Raw genomic sequence first — 18,961 nt, forward strand, 5'->3', positions numbered from 1 at the left:
ACAGAGCCATCTCTGTCCCCATCTGCCCGCGGTCCGGGCCTCCTATCCAGAGTTTCTGTCCTTGCCATGGGTCGACCCACGGCGTGCGTGGGGTCGTCCCTTCCTTCTTTGTTTTGTCCTATAGCGTATGCGTAGACGCTCGATAGGTGTCATCCCTTCTACTTCCCCCTTCGTCGTCGTCGCTGAGGTCGTTCGCCGGTACGATCCGACGCACCAACTTGCTCTGTCTCCAATTCCACTCTTCGATCTTCGACGTCATGGCCGTCGGTTGGCGAGATACTAATTCCCGGCCTTCTATCTACTTCGTGACGCGTCGCAGCCCTTCTTGCCACCACAGTAGTACGATGGCAGGGGTAAGGACCCCCCAGACGAGGCGCACGCTACAAGTTGTGGTCATTCCGGAAGTCGGGTGAGCGAGCGGGACCCGGGGGGTGCGTTTGCCCTTCGACGTAAACCCTTGTCGGCGAGGTGGTTCTTTTCGTCGTGTCCATCGATCGCGGGCCCTCTGTCCCCACGCCGATTTCCATTTCTCACTCCCTCCCGTCCTCGCCGTCGGTCGTTGCGATAGTCCTGTGCGAGTTCCCCGTACGCAGCGGTACTATTATCCCGGGAGGCCGCCGTGGATAGCCCTCTTCGTCCCCGATTATCTTCTCATCCTTCAGCGAGAGAGCGTTGCTGAACGTCACGCCAATCCACTTCGTGTGTATGGGTTCCACGTCCGCCGCGCGGGTGTGCTTCGTCGATCGTAACGCTCGCTTCTTTTTTTCTTGGAGGGCGGCGTGCCTCCGTAGCTGGGCACGCCGCGTCGCAGTGCCCCTCAATACCGCCGCGCCCTCACCTCCGACGTCTGGTATTCTCCTGTCATCCAAGGCGGTGTAGCTTTCGCCCGACGAGGCGTTTGGCTATATGCGGAGGAACCTCCTCTCTGCAAAAGGGAGGCGGGGGAGGGGCCGATTCTTCTCGTCGCGTCCATCGGTCGTCCCGTGTTCTCTGTCTCCTTCCTTCCTGACGTCCTTCGGTGCTCATGCTTGGGAAGGGGCGGCGCTGTGGCGCGATGACACCATAATTCACTACGACCTTGTTGCCGACTTCTCGCGCGGAGAGGTTACCGGTGACTTTTCTGAGGGCGGGGGTCGTCCCCCGCCGAGCTCCGCGTCCGAGAGCGCCGGTACGCGGTCGTCGCGGCTCACCTTCGTAGTTGCCGCCGGTATCGATGCGTCGCGGATGCGAACTACGGGGTGCATCAGCACTGCGACCTGCAATGGGGTTATCTCCGTTGGTTGGAGACGCGGAGTGTCCCTGTGGCTCAAGGCGCGCGTCTCCGGCGACGGCGGGGACGGTGTCTCGTCGTTGTACGTTTCCTGGTGCATCGCCATAGCCGTCGTTGAGGTTGCCAGAGTTGGGTCGGCGGGATCTACGGGCGGATGGCGTTTCTTCGCGGTACCGTGGGGGAGCCCCTCAGTGAGCACTCAGAAAGCGTCCGTGCACCTGTTGCCGCCCCTTTCTCCTCGTGTCGAGAGGGGAGGTCCCTCGTGGTCGAAGTCACAGGGCTTGCTTGAGCTTCTTCGGGTGCTCGCTTGCGGTCCGGTCCGCGCGGCGCCGCATGTTCCCTGTATTCCACGGTTCCGTGGAGGACGTTCGCAGCGCAATGTACGTGTTAGTAGCGTGGGCTGGGTCAGGTCCGCGTTCTCCGGCGCTCCTCACCGTCGGCGGCGAGATGGGGCCCGAACCCGCGTATAGTCGTCGACACGCAGCGGGTTCAGGGGAGCAAAGCCGGTCGACGACTTGAGTTACGCGCGACGAGATGGCGAGGCGCCCGCTCGGTGAGCGGACGTGTGTACCCTCGGGCGGGTACTCGCTGTACCCGCCCTTGAACCGCTGCCGTCCGCCTTTCCATGACTTGTCCGGTGGTGTACAGTACCAGCACACGCAATGCACGTGCTGGTGTAATTTCCCTTCCTTGATTTTGTAATAATATGGATCCTTCCGGTTCGGTTTTTACCCCGTCACGGAGGGGGTGTCCACGGCAGCGGTAAAATTACAACACCACCAACCTCTCTTTGAGGGCGGCGGTTATGAATCCGGTGAACGGGCGAGTGGAATTGCGACCCCGGAGGGGATAGGGCTCAATGAGCATACGCTTCCACCAGGCCGTGGAACGACCAAACTGGGGAGCGTGTGCTTCCGGCCCTCAAGAATAACCCGCACGGGACGATCTGCCTCTTCCTCCTAAGTTCTCTCCCAAGGGGTCGCTACCCCCTTTACTCTGGGGGCGTACTGCCTCGCCCCTAAGTACGTCGACCTCCGGCGGCCGGGCAGTACAGTAGTGATCCACTTCAACTTCGGATCACTACAGTGAAGTACCTCTACTGTACCCCACCGGGGAGTAACCTGTACAGCGGCACACGTGGCTGTACTCCTGCCACCTGTACTCGCAGGCAGAGCGCGCACCACGTGTGCCAGCTGGGACTCCCCCGGCTGACACTCCTATCACACTAATTTCTACGCCCCTACAGTAGGACCTTCTAGTCTACTGTACCCGATCGGGACGTTATACGTACGGCGGTACACGTGGCCATTCCGCCGCCACCTGTCACCCGTGGCGGTACGTGCACCCCGTGTACAAACTGAATTATCCCCTGCCTTTCCAGTATCGTCTGATCACCCCTACGGGATCTCCCTCCGGGTCGTTACGTTTACCGACACCGGTCGGTACCCGTTCTCCCACAGATTTGACGTTATTTTTGGAGGATGGTGGCGGTGGTCATTTCGTGGTGACGCGAGCGGTGTTGTTGCGTGGCACGCAAACTCCGGCGACGCTCGCGTGTAATTTCCCCTCACCTCTTAATTTCCCTTATTATAGGGCGGCTGTCTGCGGCGGTTTTGGGGTGTCTTGCTTCCGTGCGCGTGTATAACTATCTTGGAGCGTGCTGCGCCGGACGGCCCCCATGCACGGGAGCCTGTTCCATACGTCTCGTGTGCGCAAGCGCGCGCCTTCGACCCCTACCCCGTCATCACCTCCGTCGATCGACCTTCAAGGGGCCTATTTGCCCCCTACGCCGGCTTCCCTTTGCCGGTGATCGTCTCATTCGTTGGGCGTTCCTACCCTACACTCCGCCGGGATATTATTTTCTCTCTCCGCACCGTTTTGCTATTTTCGATCATAGCGAGGACTACGATTCTTAAGGCAGTTCGTACTGCCCTGCTCCTACTTCTTGCGTCTTCGGCTTCGGCGAAGTCAATACGGCTTGACTTCGGTACGTTTCCCCTGTCCCTACCCGTAAGAGCTCAGTTCTGACGATAACGAAACGGTTCGATTTAACCGCCCCGAGGCGGTTGAGGGCCCCCCACTTAATACTGAACGTCCGCGTTCAGTTCCAGAGTGAGATACCTACCTGTACGCGCTCGAAGTCTTTTCTCGTAGCGCGACACTAATTCCTCGGGTACGTGTGTGCGTGCTGTCCAAGTGGGTTGGCCGTAGTCCGCCCACTTGATGAGGAACTCCGTAGTTCCGTCCTCCATGTTTCGATGCCAGAGTAGTCGTTCGACGGCATACGGAGTACCCTCGGTGACCTTGTCGGCAAGGTCACCCAGGGTGGTCGTACTCGTCCGTGGTGCGTCCGTCGGTGGTGGCGCGTACACGCAGCGGTCTGCAGAGACGCGCTCATTAGCGCCATCACGATCGATTGTGATGGTGCGGCGGTCGTTCGCGAGGACGCGGTAGGGTCCGACTGCCGGGGACGCCAACTATATTCGACGTCTTCTCCCCATCGGTGGGGTTGAGGTATACATATTCGCCGGGACGGATTCGCGCGTTGATCCGCAGTATGCGCTTATCGAAGTCGCGCTTGTAGCGGGCCTGCGTCCGATGCAGGCTCTCGTAAGCCTTCTGAATGGTAGAGTCCAAGGTCTTGAGGAACTCGGCGCGTTGGTTTCCCCTATCGGAAGGGGGTGTCTCATCGTCGGCTCGTTGAAGAGAGAACTCCGGCGGTGGCCTACTGAGCACGAGCTCGAATGGCGTGGTGCGCGTGCTGCGGTGAACTTGGTACTTAAACGCGTACGTAAGCGGCCCCACGTACACGTACCAGTCATCTTGATGCTCGCCTACGTAGTTTAGAAGCATTGCGGTGATCGTTCGGTTGTATCGCTCGACTTGTCCGTTAGTCTGCGGATGGTACGCCGACGTAAATAGGTTTGTAATTCCGAGAACCCGGCACGTGCTGTGGAAGAACTTGGAGTTGAACTGCGGTCCGTTATCCGACAGTAACGTGCGCGGGACTCTGTATTTAAATATCCAGGCGTCACAGAACGCAACTGCGACCGTGTAGGCGGTAATCGTACGTAGTGCGACGATCTGCGTGAGCTTAGTGAAGCGATCGGTAATTACGAGCAGGAACCGTTTTCCTGCCTTCGTCTTGGGGAGCGGGCCCAAGATGTCGATGGCCAGGCTCTCAAGCGGCCGGGTTGCCGGGAACAACTTCACGCGGTTGAGGTGTTTCCGCAACTTGACCCGGTTCATCGCGCAGGTCCGACACCCTCGCACCGTCGCGGCGACATCGCCGGCGAGATGGGGCCAGTAGTACTCGCGACGGAGCGCGAAGTACATGCGATTCTGGCCCGGGTGTCCCGCGATGGCCGGGTTGTGGCACAGTCGTAGCAATGGTGCGCGCAGCGCAGCGTTCGACGGACCACCACCTGTACGATATCAGGGTCGAAGGGGTGTCTCCGTTTGAGCACGCCCTGGTGGTCCTCGAAGAACGCGGAGTCCCGGGACTCGGACTGTCGTGCCAAAACGGTTTGGCAGAAGTCATCTATGCGTTGCTCTTCGGCGATCTCCTCTATCGTAAGAGGGGCCGGAAGGTCGTCCTGCGGAGGGGCGACCGTGGAGGCGGGTGGCGCCTCCGCAGGGTCCCCGGCGCGCTCGAGATCTGCGGCGTCAAACTCGTCATCCTCCCCCCAAAACGACGCGGGTCCTTGAAGTTCGGGGGCTTCTTCGTCGCCCCTCGGTTCGTCGCGCGTTCGGGCGGGCGATGTTCCCCGGGCACTTGCTTGACGTCGGGTTGTCGCGAAGACGTGTCCGACCTCGTGCTCGCAGCTCACGGCGCAGACGTTGTCCGCGAGCTCGTTCGATACGTCTTGAACGGTCTTGCTCGCGTCGAAGGTAGGAATATAGTCGTCTACATCGACGGCGGGGCGGGGGTCGTCGGCTACCCTCGGCGACTCGAGACGTGACAGGGCGTCGGTAACCTGGTGTACACGTCCGGGGCGGTACTGAATGGTGAAGTCGTATTCAGCCAGACGTAACCGCCACCGGGTTAGTCTTCTGGAGCTCTCGGCGAGGGACATGAGCCACCTCAACGCGTCGTGATCCGTTCGGACGGTGAACTTTGTTCCCTCGATATACGGCCGCCGTGTGCGGACGGCCCACACTACGGCGAAGCACTCGCGCTCCGTAGCGCTGTAGTTGCGCTCGCTATCGTTCAGCGAGTACGACCAATACCTGACGGGACGCCAATCGTTTGGTTGGTCGTGCTCTTGGAGCAGCGTGCAGCCTAAGTGATAGGCGCTCGCGTCGGTGTCGATCATGTACGGTCGGCCATGTCGGGGCAGAGCGAGAATCGGCGGTTCGATCATCCGTTCCTTCAACGTTTCGAAGGCTTGCAGTTTGGCCTCCGTCGGGTCATCGAAGTTGGGATCCGCGTCGTTGCGCGTCATGTTCGTTAATGGACGCGCAATTTTCGCGAATCCCTTGACGAAGCGGCCGTAGACGTTGCACGCCCCGAGGAACGAGTGCACTTGCGTCAACGTCCTCGGGAACGTGACCGTCTTGAAGGCATCCGCCGCCGCTTCGGCGACACTCAGCTTGCCTGGGGAAATGACGTGCCCCAGGTAATGCATCTTCGGACGGAAGAAGCTGCACTTCTTGAGCTTGAGGGAAATACCGGCGCTCCTCAACAGGCTTAAGACGGTGTCTAGGTGTCTTGCGTGTTCCGCGTGCGTACGCGAGAACACAATGACGTCGTCTAGATACACGAGGCATATCTGCCACCTTACGCGGGATAAAATAATGTCCAATGCACGTTGGAAGGTGGCCGGTGCCCCCTTCAACCCGAACGGCATGCGTAAGTGGCGGAACATACCCATATGCGTCGTGAAGGTAGTTTTATCCCGGTGTTCTGAGGCGACCGGGATCTGCCAGTAGCCTGCGTTGCACTCTAACGTCGTGAACACGGCGGCATCCCCAAGCGATTCGATGCAGTCATCCATGCGGAGCAGCGGATACGAATCCGCCGCCGTTTTGGCGTTGAGGCGGCGGTAGTCAACGCAGAACCGAAGAGAGCCGTCTTTCTTCGGTACGAGCACCACCGGGGACGCTCACTCGGTGCTCGCGGGCTCGATGACGCCGGCGTTCAACATCTTGTTGACCTCCTTTGCGACCATTTCTTAGGGCATCGAGCGTATCGGCTTCGTGTCCGGTTCGAGGGCAATGCCGTGCTCCGTGGCTCGGATCGTTCCGAGCGCACCGCTCCACAGACTCGAGTGCTTACGGAGCATCTCGAGTACGTGGCCACGGAGCCTGTCATCCTCCATGTATCACAAGTCGATTTCTTTTTCCCAATCCATCGGCGGATTTTCGGGATCCTTTTTCTGGGGGAGTACAGTACTCCCCGCCGTGGGCTGGCATAAAGGTGACCGTTCGCCCGGGTCGACCCCCCTGCCCCCGGCGGTCGTCTTATCGTCGGAGTTGGATCGGCCAACTCTTACCTCCCCGACTTGGTCGGTCAAGTCGGTTAGGTGAAGCGCGTGCGCGACCTCCTCGGCGACCCTACGTTCGGGCGTGAGGATCGCGAGGGGGTTGCGCTTCGCGTATCCCACGACGGTGTGCTTCGGAAGCCGCCTCTCTCGTTGCGAGAAGTTTGCGACGATGACGTCGAAGGTCACATTCGGTAGGACCTCCACGACGCCATTCGTCAGCCTCACTCCATGTCGATGTTGGAGTGAGGGCTTTGGCTCCACGAACATGAGGCCTCACTCCACGTCGATGTTGGAGTGAGGGCTTTGGCTCCACGAACATGAGGCCTCTCCCCGCCGTCTTCACACGCACTCGGGCTTGCGACATCGTGAGGATGGTAACCCAGCGGGCGATTCGGATCGCCTGCGGGGCCTCATCCCGTACAATCGGCCGGATCGTTCGACGTCCGTGCCGCCTGGTAGGGGGAGTCGGCTTCCTCTTTCCGTCGACTATGGCTACGGAGGCACCTTGACGAATTTCGAGCTTCTGTCCGTCGATGTCTATGCTGCGCACGTGCGCATCGATGAACGCCGTACCCAACAGAACGGGAACAGCGAGCTGTTCGGCCACCACGAAAGGTATGCGGAACGTCGTGTTCCGCAACCGGACCGCGAGGCGGACGACAGCCGTAAGTCGAAGCGGGTTGTTGTTCGCGCCAGCCAGTCGGGGTAATGGCGCGTCCCGTATTCCGTAGAGGGTCCAGTCGGGAGGGAGGTCGGCCTTCCTCATTAAGTTGTACCCCGAGCACGTATCGACGGCGACCGTGTGGGGTTTGAACGCATTGCCTTCGGTGGCCACAGAGCCCAAGACGTTATATATTTTCGACGTCATTAGGCAGACGATGCCGTTCACCACCTTAGGCGCGACCTTGTCGGCGAGATCGTTCCGCCGAGGTCCTCGCCTACGGTTGTGGCCCTTCCTGCGTTTCCTTCTGCCCGAGTCGCGGGGCGTCCGCGGTTCAGTAACGCCCTCTCGGGTACTCGGGTCCGTACGTACCGGACAATTTGTTGGCGGGTCTTAACTCACGGGAGTGAGGGGGTCACCCGGCTCTTGACGGTCTTCGTGGCCCCTTCGCGTAGATTACACAACACCGGGGCTTCGGGTGTCCCGTTGCGGGTCCCTTCTGACGTCGGGCTTACGGAAACCTCGGCGTCCGCTCCCGCCTGTATCGGCGTCGCAGGAATCCCCATGCTCGTGTCCGGCGGCGGGGGATATATTATCGGCAAATAACCCCCGTGCCCCCGGTGAACACGTGGGGTACGGTCTAGTTCGATGGGACAAGACGGCTCACGCGACCGCGTGCACGTAACCGTCTTTACCCTTTTTTCGAACTACCCGTGCTATCGGAGCTAACTTCCTGGGTATCGGTAGCCAGGCCTTCGTCGGGTCCTTGGCCGCGTGGGTCGGGACGATTCCCCCACCGCGGCCGTGCATCATTGGCGAAGTACTCGGTTACTTCTTGACCGTGAGCTGCGACGATCGGACGTTGCAGGATCTGAGGGACAGGGAGAACCGGTTCTCCTTCATGACCCTCCTCGGGTAGAGGGTACGGTTCCTCTACCCGATCTTGCAGGTACATGATTGCGTTCTGTACCTGCTGCGGCAACCGAGAACGGTCTCGGTCCCCTCTCCCTCCTTGACGGGGATACCTTGCGTCCGCCTGGCGGTAGTCGGGTCGATCCCGACGGTCGAGCTCGTTACGACGATACCCGCCACCTCTGGGCGCGAAGCGTGCGCCCCCTCCCGATCGATTCGGGAAACCTTGGCGCGGGGGTCGGCCCTCGCCAACCGATTGCCGGAGGAGATTGCGCGCGCCGGGTCGCGTCTCCATTTGGTAGCGGTAGTTCCTGTACGCCGTGAACATACGTTGTTCCGGCGACAGGAACGGGCAAGCGTACATGGCGTGTCCGTACGTTCGGCATAGCCAGCACACGTACGCGCTGCCGTCCGTTGAGGCGAAGGTCGCCGCGTGCCGCGCCTCCTCATCGGTGAGGAGGGGTACGCGAGGGGCTTCGGCTCGTGCATCCCGACTGGAGATGTCGAGCTCTGCGACCCGGGGATCCGTACCCCTTGCCACTCTTGGAGTGGCCGCGAAGGCCGTCGCGTAACTCGATGTCGTTCCGGTCGACATCGGTGAGGGGGGTCGTCCCCCCACGGGTCCTGCTCCTTGCGCAATGAGGACAGGGTCGGCCTGCCACTCATTCTCCCCGATATGGAGTGTCGAGGCGGGCGATCTTGTTGCAGCGGACTTCGTAGTCCTGCCAGCCCTCCCTGCCGGCTTCGTATCCGGCAGGGGCAAACCGCCCCGAGCGCGGTACGTCGTGCCTTCTGCCGTGGCGATACGGCGGATGGTTGGAAGATCGGTCTTCTGGCGGCTTGGGAGCCTCTGAACAGTCTCGGAGACTACGGCACGGGTCGCAGGAGCGAGTCCCCGCACAAAGTAGTGCGCGAGGGACTGTTCGGAGAACACTGCTGTGCACCGGTACGCGGCAGTTTCGAGCCAGTCCGCGAACGTGCTCTCCGTTTCATGAGATTGCTGTCGCGCCGTCGCGACAGCGTCGTACGCTTCACTTAACACGTCGTCGGTTAGGTAGCGTTTCAGGAACTGGTTCACGAGCCCCGGCCAGCTCACGTCGTCGTGTAGCTGGCCGGCGCGGAGGCCACGCATTGTATAACTCGTATACAGGCGCTCCGCGTCGCGCTCTAGGAAGTGCGCGAGGACTCGTACCGCAACACCTTCGGTCAGGTGTGGCGAGTTGAAGGTTATCCCGACATCCTTCAAGAACGGTAGGAGCTGGATCGGGTCCGTACCGTCAAAGCTCGTCATCGTAGGTCGGATCCCAGGGCAGCGGTGAACGTACTTCGCAATCCGTCCCGCGTCACCCGAGGTAACGAGCCTCGAGGTGTTATCCAGCCGGTACATACGATAGTCAGCGACGGCGCTGAACTCTTGGATCATCGTATGTACCGGCTCGAGTCCGGGTTCGGCGGGACCCAGCGTGCCGAAGGGGGTGACGGGTAGCGTACGAACGTCTACCGGACCTGGATGCTCGGCGTAGTTCGCCGGCAGGTAGCCGCCCCAGCGGGGATCGAGGGAGGACATCGGTACTCCGGATCCGCGGGCGGCTCCTCCACGGTCAGGGTCGTCGCGATACGGTACGCGTTCCATGTGTCGCCTACTTCCGGGGATAGGCGGCAGTGCTTGGGTCTCAGACGCGTAATTCGCGCCTGTCGGAAGGCGGTTGCCTTCCGCGGTTCGGCTAGTGTCGGCACCAGCCGGTCCCCAACGGTCCGGAGCGACGGCGCTCGGAGGTACGGTACCACCGGGCTATCTCGAGGGGGCACCGGGTAGCGTTTCGGCCGTGGTACGTTCCATGTCACGAGCACGCCGACGAGAGGCGTCGAGCTCAGCGGAGAGGTGCACGAACGCACCCAATTGCTCTGCGGACGCAGAGGTTCGGTCCTCGGGTCGTCTCACCGAGGTCGGCCTCTCAGGGCGACCTTGCCCGGACGGTCCGGGCGAGGCGAAACGGGAGTCTTCGACGAGCACTATCCGTGAGTGTAACTCGTCGATCAGTGCTCGGAGATTCTCTAAGGACTGCGTCACTCTATCGAACCTCCCTTCCCGCAGGGAGCGGAGTTCGGCCATACATCGAGTGTATACATGGTCCGATACATCCATCCGAAGGGAAGTACGGACTTCCTCGATGTATTCGGCTATGCGTTCGAACATCGCCGCCGCTCTTTCCTCGGAGGATCCGAGCGACGGTTCGCGGTCACGAGGACCTGCGTCGCCGTCGCCCGACGGGGCGGATGGGGACTGCACAGCGCCCGGACTCCGATCCGCCGCTTCGAAGCGGATCGAGGGCTCGAGCTCTTCGCTCATCTCGACGCGATCGGTTCACGGAGGGAAGCGGAAGTCTTCTCGGAGATCGGACTCCAGGGTTTTCAAGGTCGGGAGACCACTGCAGCATAAACACCCCCAACAGCGGAGGGGTGTTGCTGACAGTCCGACGGTGACCCTTGATCGGCGGAAGACGGGGGACTCCTCCTGCTCACGGAACCGGGCACGGGCCCGGTAGCAGTGTGGTAGAGCGAGTCGGGGTAGGTCGCGCGCACGCACGAGCGGACCGACGCCTCGACGCCCCGGAGCAGCGCTGGGTGACGTACCAGCGCTGACGGGCGGAGGCGGATCCCGGCTCGCCCGCGTGTCGTGCAACCCGACCCGTGCCGGTCCCTAACTAAAAGGCGCACGAAGGTGTCGCGCTAGTTGGAGTAAGCTGGAGAGTTTCGCCGCGGTCGTCGGTCGTGACCAAGCTACCTTGGTCCTCTCCCCGCCGGCCCCCTTCCTCCTATTTAATATACGAATCGAAGTTATCATACTATTGTACAGTATCGTGCTACTGTACCAGTGCGGGTCGTCCGGCACTGTAATACTGTCAGCCATCGGGCTGACAGCACACGTGTCGTACACGTGTGCTGGCGCACGCGCTGTAAGATATGCGCGCTCGCCCGCTGTAAGATTCGTACCTTACAGCGAGATCTAGATCTAATTGCAAATCTAATGTATACAGTATGTAGTGCAATACGCACCTGAAAAGGGGGGTGAAAAGAAAGGATAATATTTGGATATGAAAAGTAGTCCGGGTTGGGGGACACACGTGTGAATAACTGCACAGTTTTAATTTTTTATTAATTATTTTATTTTATTTATTTAATTAGTTGGCATTAATTTTGCTGACACTAGATTAGATCTAGGATCTAGCGCCGCGAGCTACTGTAGTGGCTCCGGCGGGGCGATATATACCTTAGCCCTCTGACCACCAAGTCAGTAAAGGTAACCCGAGTTGCCGGAGTTGAATATCGCCTTGGTCGAAGTCCGTCTTTCCCAAGACGCTCCCTTTTACCACAGATAGCGTTATCCTTTGCGCTCGGGGGTTCCCTTTCCTTTTCCTTTATTTCACCTACCCTTTTCTATTTCTATCTCTATTTCTATTCCCTTATCTTGCGTTAGTTCCACAGTGCCTGATTGCGATCCGCATTGTGACGACTGGAGCCCTCGGGCTCTTGTGTTGGTTCTTCTGTTTGTTGTTGGTGCCATCGGCTTTGGTTGCGACCGGACCGGTGTAGGTGTCTTGGCCATCGGGCGACACGTGGGTGTAGCGCTGCTACTTGTTTACGACCACCGACGGAGGCTGTTGCAACGACGTCTCCCTCGAAGGTCCTGTAGTGTATACAGGACAGTGTTGGTTCCATCGGATACAGGTTGCGACCGTTCCGGTGTCGGTACTTTGCCATCGGGCAGTACGGAGGTGTAGCACTGCTACGTGTTTGCTAATTCCCGACGGGCTGCGTTGCGACGCCCCCGTCGAAGACCTTATCAAGGGTATAAGGTGTAACAGGTGCTCCGCGAGCATTGGATTTACGACCCATCGGGCCCGGCTTCTTAATTACCGCCCCGAACTCGCCGAGCAACTGCCTGTACAAGACTCTACCACCATTCGTCCCGGGGCAGGCCTCTTCCTTTTGCCCCCCCTGTCAGGGAGTTGAGCTACTGTGGGCCGCAAACCCACTTAAAGGGAAAGGGAGAATCGGACACTCCGTAGGGCTGTGCCGTCGGCAACTCTTGTTGGTTGTTGTGTGTTGGTTGTGTTGTCGCTGGACCGTTGGACCCTGGTTCCGGCCTGACAGGCACAATGCACTACATAAGTGGTCTCCCGACGTAGAATCTGGAAACTACGAAGCCCGACCTAGAATCTGGAACTGAACACGGAAGTCGGAAATAGGTAAACTAGTTCGATAGGTCTCGTTTATTAAGAGCGAACCATGGCATCAATCCAACCCAAGGACGTCGGTCCTGGGGTCAGAAGGGCTGGATCAGCTCAAGAGTCGAGGATTCCGCGAGGACCTCGTACACGTAGCCAAGGAAATTCGGCTACTGATCCAGTTGCAGAAGCGTCCCCTTCGGGGACAGCCGTTGAGAAAAATGGCCTGGAAGAGAAGTTTGAGAAGTTGAGCGAGGAGATTCGTCAGGAGACGAAGAGCAAGCTCGACGAACTTCTGGGCATTTTTCAGAAGCAACAGGAGTTGCTAAAATCCGAGTTCCACGCTGCGCTTGAAGAGCTGACGGCCCGTGTGGTTCTCGTGGAGAATTTAAGTGCCGATGCGTCCCCGGGCCGAGATCCGGAAGTGCTGGATTCGCTAAAGCTCGCCGCGAAAGAAGCGCGGCGAGACGCGAATCAGGCCCTGGAAACGCTGGCCAAGACAAGGGACAGCATCGACGACCGGTTCTACCGCGCTTCGCGGCGACTCAAGGACCTTGAGCAAGCTGCGGGCCGGGCCGAACCAAGTTTGGACGCGGGATCGCTCTCCGACGGAGAAGAAACCGACAGTCCAACGAAGAAGGACAAGTCCGTCCGAACCCGGGATCCCAAGTGGAAGAGCCCCAAGTCGGCCAAGGGCCGAAAGAAGGAGAAAAGTCACTGCAGTGACGACCGCGAAAATTGCGACTCAAATTCGGAGTCGAATGTTTCAGAAGAAAATGGTGACGACGCCTCGTCGAACCATTCAAGAAATTCCGACCGAAGATCGACAGAAGGGAATGGAATTTCGTCAAATAAGAAGAGCTCCAAACGAGGCGGAGTCACTTTGTCCGCCTCGCGGAGAGACAAGGAAGCGGAGCCAGAAGACATCGCGACGCAGCGCGGACCGCGATGGGAGGAGTTGGAGGAATTAAACCCGACCAATCACCTCTTCAAGAAGTTGCTTTCGTACAGGACGTACCGCCTGCGGAACCCGCAGACACGTTTGTCGGGCAAGCGGCGGACCGCCGTGCGAAGAATCAGAAGAGACATACCACCAAAGGTGAAGAGAGACAATACGTTCACAGGAGACGGTGGCGTATTGGTTCTAGATTTTTTGGCTAGATAGTCCAAGAATTCGACACCCAGGAGATGAACGAAGGCCAAGCGATCCGCTTGCTACCGGAGTTCCTCGGCGGAATCGCCTTGAGACAGTACACTTCGGTGTCACAAACGGCGGGGTCCCACCATGGGAAAATATCCGTCTGGCCGGAGGCCGTACAGTGGCTATTGCGAAGCTTCGCCACCGATGAGGCGATCCGCCAAGCCGTACTCGCTTTACGGGAAGTACAGCAGCTACCGTCTGAAGACGAGATGGAATTTTATATCCGTCTGACGGACGCGAGCAATCGATGTGGAAACGTATATTCGATGGAAGAACAGATGACAATGTTTATTGAAGGACTCTATTCAAGTATCAAGCCGGTGGTATCTCAATACCGACAAGACAATCGGGACGTTTCGTTTTTGAGACTAGTTAATTACGCGAAGGCGCATGGCTCGGCGAGCCGTGCCAAGGAGAGGAAGACTAGGAGAGTCACCATCCAATCGCCAGCGACGCTAAGGACGGGGGGAAGCAGAAGCCTTCGCACCCCACACCAAAAACCCGCGGCGCTGTCCACTTGGCCGACACACTGTCTGCGTCCAGAGGACCTAGTACGGTTGATCAGGAAGAAAATAGATACGCAGGAGCCCTGGTCGCCGAGGGCGATTTTTATGGCCCCTCCGAGGAATATGGAGACGAGGAGCACGGGGCTAGTGGGATGTCTACGCTACAGACGCCCACGTATACGAAGGACTCGTATACAGAGGCCGCGGATCCCGTGTTAGCGTTTCGAAGGCGCGGACACACGCCAGCGCCAAGAATTCCGATGGAAGACAAGGGTACGGCCTTCAGAAGACCGGGCTGGACGGGCCGGCCGACGGCCCGAGGACCGCCAATGTCGCCGTACCCTCCGAAGAAGCATGGCCTCGTATGCTACCAGTGCTACGAGAAGGGGCACGGAGCGCCTACGTGTTTGCTCTCGTTCCGAGAGATGCACCGAGTTCTGAAGAACTACGAGATGCTCTACCCGATGGAGAGGTTGGGAATTCCGTCGACAAGTTACCTGAAGGTAAAACAATGGTTCGAATCGCAGGCGGCGAGCACACCAAGTGCCTCTGCCGAAGGTGTAGTATAATCACCCCCAATGACGAGGGGGGGTGAGTACTGACAGTTCGGAAAGACCCCGATCGGCGGGAAGATAGAAGCACGGCCCACCCACGGTACCGAGCACGGGCTCGAGGTAGCGGTGGTAGAGCGGGATCGGGGAGGACGCGCGCACGCGCGAGCGGTTCTACGCCTCGACGCCCCGGAGCGGTACTGGGTGACGATCCAGTACCGACGGGCGGAGGCGGAGCCGGATCGTGGGCATGCTACGCGCGTCCTCAACCCGCGCGCGGTGCAACTCCTAGGTAAAACGGACGGAAGTATCTAAAAGTAAGCGGGCGGACCAAGGTGGAGGATCCTTGACAAGTCTGTGCTTGTCGTCCTCCACCGCCGGCGGTCCGCTCATATTTAATGTACATCGTAGTCTATCATAAATCTACAGTAGTGCCGGTCTACCGACACTGTAACGCCGTCAGCCGGCGGGACTGACAGTCCACGTGTAGTACGCGTCCCGTACACGTGGAGGACACGTGTGTGCGCGCATGGCTGTAAGGCTCGTTGCCTTACTGTCCCTGATCCAATCCTAATCTAATTTCCGTTTGGGGTTATACCACATCACCCCCCCCTCAAGAGTGAACGTCCGCGTTCACTCCTGAGGTTTGTAGAACCTGTCTGTCCCACTCCCTGAACCCTCACCAGCACCGCCGACGGTGGACAAACTCCCGCTCCACTTTGCGCTGTCCCAGTCCTTCCCCGACAGTCCCGACCGATCATCTCCGCTCCGTGCTATCGGCCGTCCTATCATGGCCGACTCGACCTCTCTTCCTCTTCCGCCTCCGCTCGAGGGCGGCGGCAAACCCGGGGCGGCCGGCGCGTCCGTCGTAGCGATTTCTTTGCCGATCGGGGTCGGGTCATCGAGCGCGTCCCCTGGATCGCGAGAGGACGACATCGCTCTGACTCGTACGGCCCCGCTGGCTCCGCCGGCTTTCCAGAAGTCCCGTTCCCGCTCCACGACCGTCTCCGTGGAGCTGGTGGCCCCTCCCGTGGGGCCACCCAAACCGGTTATCGCGTTCCGTCCGGCTGCCCCTTCGGTCCCAGCGGCCGACGTCTTTCCCGTTGCGCATTCGGACGTCGCGCGCGACCACGCCGCTCCTGACTGCGCGTCCTTCGACCGTCGTCCTCCTGTACCTCCCCCCTCCTCTTCCGGTCGGGAGGGGGAGGTGGCCTCTGCCACGCGGTGGTTCGGGGTTCCGTCTTCCGATGCCCCACTGCTCTCCGTCGACGAGCTGCAGTACCCTTGGTCGCGCAGGGTCTGTTCGGGGGTCACCGTAGCGGAGGTGATCTCGTGCGGGTGGCTTCGGTCCGATCTCGCCCGCTTGTTCAAGGTATACGAGGCGGGCGGCCTCGAAGAAGCGTCTTCGGCCCTTCGTCGCTTAATGGCCGAAGGCGGCGGGGTCGGCTACCAGCTCCCGGACGAGCTGCCGGGCAACCGTACATTCGTGTACAGTGTTGCGGAGGTCATCTACGTTGATCGTATGGGGGCGTTCCTGTCCGGATCGGTGCGGGTAGACCCCCGACGCCTCTTGCTGTCGGATTTGGCGGGGTTGTACGTCTCGCCCCGCCCCTACGCTTTCACCAAGCCCCTCGTGGCTCTACAGAAGTCCTCGTGTTCCTTGATGCGGTTATATGCCGTGGGTTTCGCTCACCACGATTGGTCCGCATACAGGAGAGACGACGAGGCGGACGGTCGGGTCGTCCCATCCGCTGCCTTTGCGTCCGGCTTGACAGTGGGGGATTTTCCAGCTCTCCCCGTGAGCGTGCGGGAGAGCTTTCCTTCACTAGGGGTACTCCCCCTTCTGCTTCCCATCCTGAAGTATTTTGGCATCGCGTGCGCCGACCTGCAGCATCCAGCCCACTCGCGGCTCGCTTACAACTATGAGCGGGAGTAGGCGTGGTCCGTATGCTGCGCCTTCATGTCGGAGGTTTACATGAACAAGCGGGCGTTCGTCCAGCCCGGCTCCACAGTTGCGTTCGTGAGGCACGTCGCATCGGGCCTTCCCGACGTCGACGTCGCGCTGCATCCGTCAGAACACGGGTCCAGTCACGCCCCTTGGACGTTCGGCCATGCCATTAGCCTCACGGACCGCGCCAGCGAGGTCACCCCTCGGAACCACCGTTCGTGGATGGACTATACGACCGGAGATCGCAGCTCTTATCTCACGTACGATACCAAGGCGGAGGCCTCGTGGCGCGCTCTCCCCTGGTGCCGTCGGTCTCCAGCGACGCACAGCCGAGGGGAGGGGGTCTGAGCATCGGCATGGGCGCCGTAAACGCTACAGGGACCTCGACGCCGTGGCCGTGGACTCCGTTGGCACCGCGAACCCCTTTCGGCCAAAATAAAAAAGGGACTCCGTTACCCAGACCACTTTCGTAGTACAACTCCAGGTCAAATTTGTCGTTAACACAATTCTAGGTCGGGTTTGCTGTAGACAATTCTAGGTCGAGAGACCACTTTTGTAGTGCAATTTGCCTGGCAGGCCGCGAACACAGTCCGACGGTCAAACAAAAAGAAGAAAACAACAACAGCAACAACAACTGCCGATGGCACGCGCTACGGAGCGTTCGAGACTCCCTTTCCCCTTGTGTGGGCTTGCGGCCCACGGTAGCTCAACTCCGACGGGGGGTAAGGAAAGATGCCCGGCCCGGGAGGAAAATGGTGGTAGAGACTTGTGAAGACTTGAGTGCTCGACGAGTGCGGGTTGGGCTTATCTACGAGAATGTAACCGCGGTTCGCTGGGTTGTAAGGCCAATGCTCGACGAGCATCTTCAGCACCTTGGGTATAATTCAAGGTATTCGACGGGGGCTTGCTCAGCACTACCCGACGGGATCGTAATTGTGCAGCAGCGCTACTACCGACGTGTTGCCCGATGGCTAGAAACACCCTCACCAGCGCGATCGCAATCGCGGTAGGTGGTACCAACTCTGTCTTATACAATAAGACCTTCGACGGAGGCGTCGTCGCAACAAACTTCCGACGGAACTTGAAACAGTAGCAGCGCTACACGACGTGTTGCCCGATGGCTAATACACCTACACCGGATCGGTTGCAACCGACTTCAGTGGAACCAACACAATTAAGGGAAAGATAGAAATAGAAGTAGAGAAATGAATAGGGAAATAAATGGAAAAGAGAAGGGAACCCCCTAGCGCAAAGGATGCCGTAGGCTTAGGTAAAAGGGAGCGTCTTGGTAGAGACGGACTTCGACCAAGGCGACATTCAACTCTGGCAACTCGGGTTACCTTTACTGACTTGGTGGTCAGAGGGCTAAGGTATATATCGCCCCGCCAAAGCCACTACAGTAGCTCGCGGCGCTAGATCCTAAATCTAATCTAATGTCAGCAAAATTAATGCTAACTAATTAACTAAATAAAATTAAATAATTAAAAATTAAAACTGTGCAATTATTCACACGTGTGTCCCCCAACCCGGACTACTTTTCATATCCAAATATTTTCCTTTCTTTTCACCCCCTTTTTCAGGTGCGTATTGCACTACACCGTCTGACGCGCTTATCGAAGTCGCGCTTGTACCGAGCCTGCGTCCGGCGCAGGCTCCCGTACGCCTTCTGGATCGTGTCGTCCAACGTCTTGAGGAACTCAGCGCGCGCGTTGCCCCTATCGGGCGGGGGCGTGTCACCGTCGGCTCTACGTAGAGAGAACTCCGGCGGGGGTCGGCTGAGGACGAGCTCGAAGGGAGTGGTACTCGTCGTACGATGTACGTGAGAGTTGTACGCGTACGTGAGAGGCCCCACGTACACGTCCCAGTCGTCCTGATGTTCGCCGACGTAATTGCGTAACATCGAAGCGATCGTCCGATTGTATCGCTCGACCTGCCCGTTCGTCTGGGGGTGGTACGCAGAAGTGTACAAGTTCGTCACCCCCCGGACACGGCACGTGCTGTGGAAGAACTTCGCGTTAAACTGCGGTCCGTTATCCGACAGTAGCGAGCGTGGGACGCCGTATTTAAATACCCACGCGTCGCAGAACGCGACGGCGACCGTGTATGCTGTTACGGTCCGCAGTGCCACAACTTGAGTCAGCTTGGTGAAACGGTCCGTAATTACGAGAAGGAACCGTTTCCATGCCTTCGTCTTGGG

The sequence above is a fragment of the Chondrus crispus genome, genomic scaffold (genome assembly GCF_000350225.1).
Source record: "Chondrus crispus Stackhouse genomic scaffold, scaffold_114, whole genome shotgun sequence".
Taxonomy (NCBI): Eukaryota; Rhodophyta; class Florideophyceae; order Gigartinales; family Gigartinaceae; genus Chondrus; species Chondrus crispus.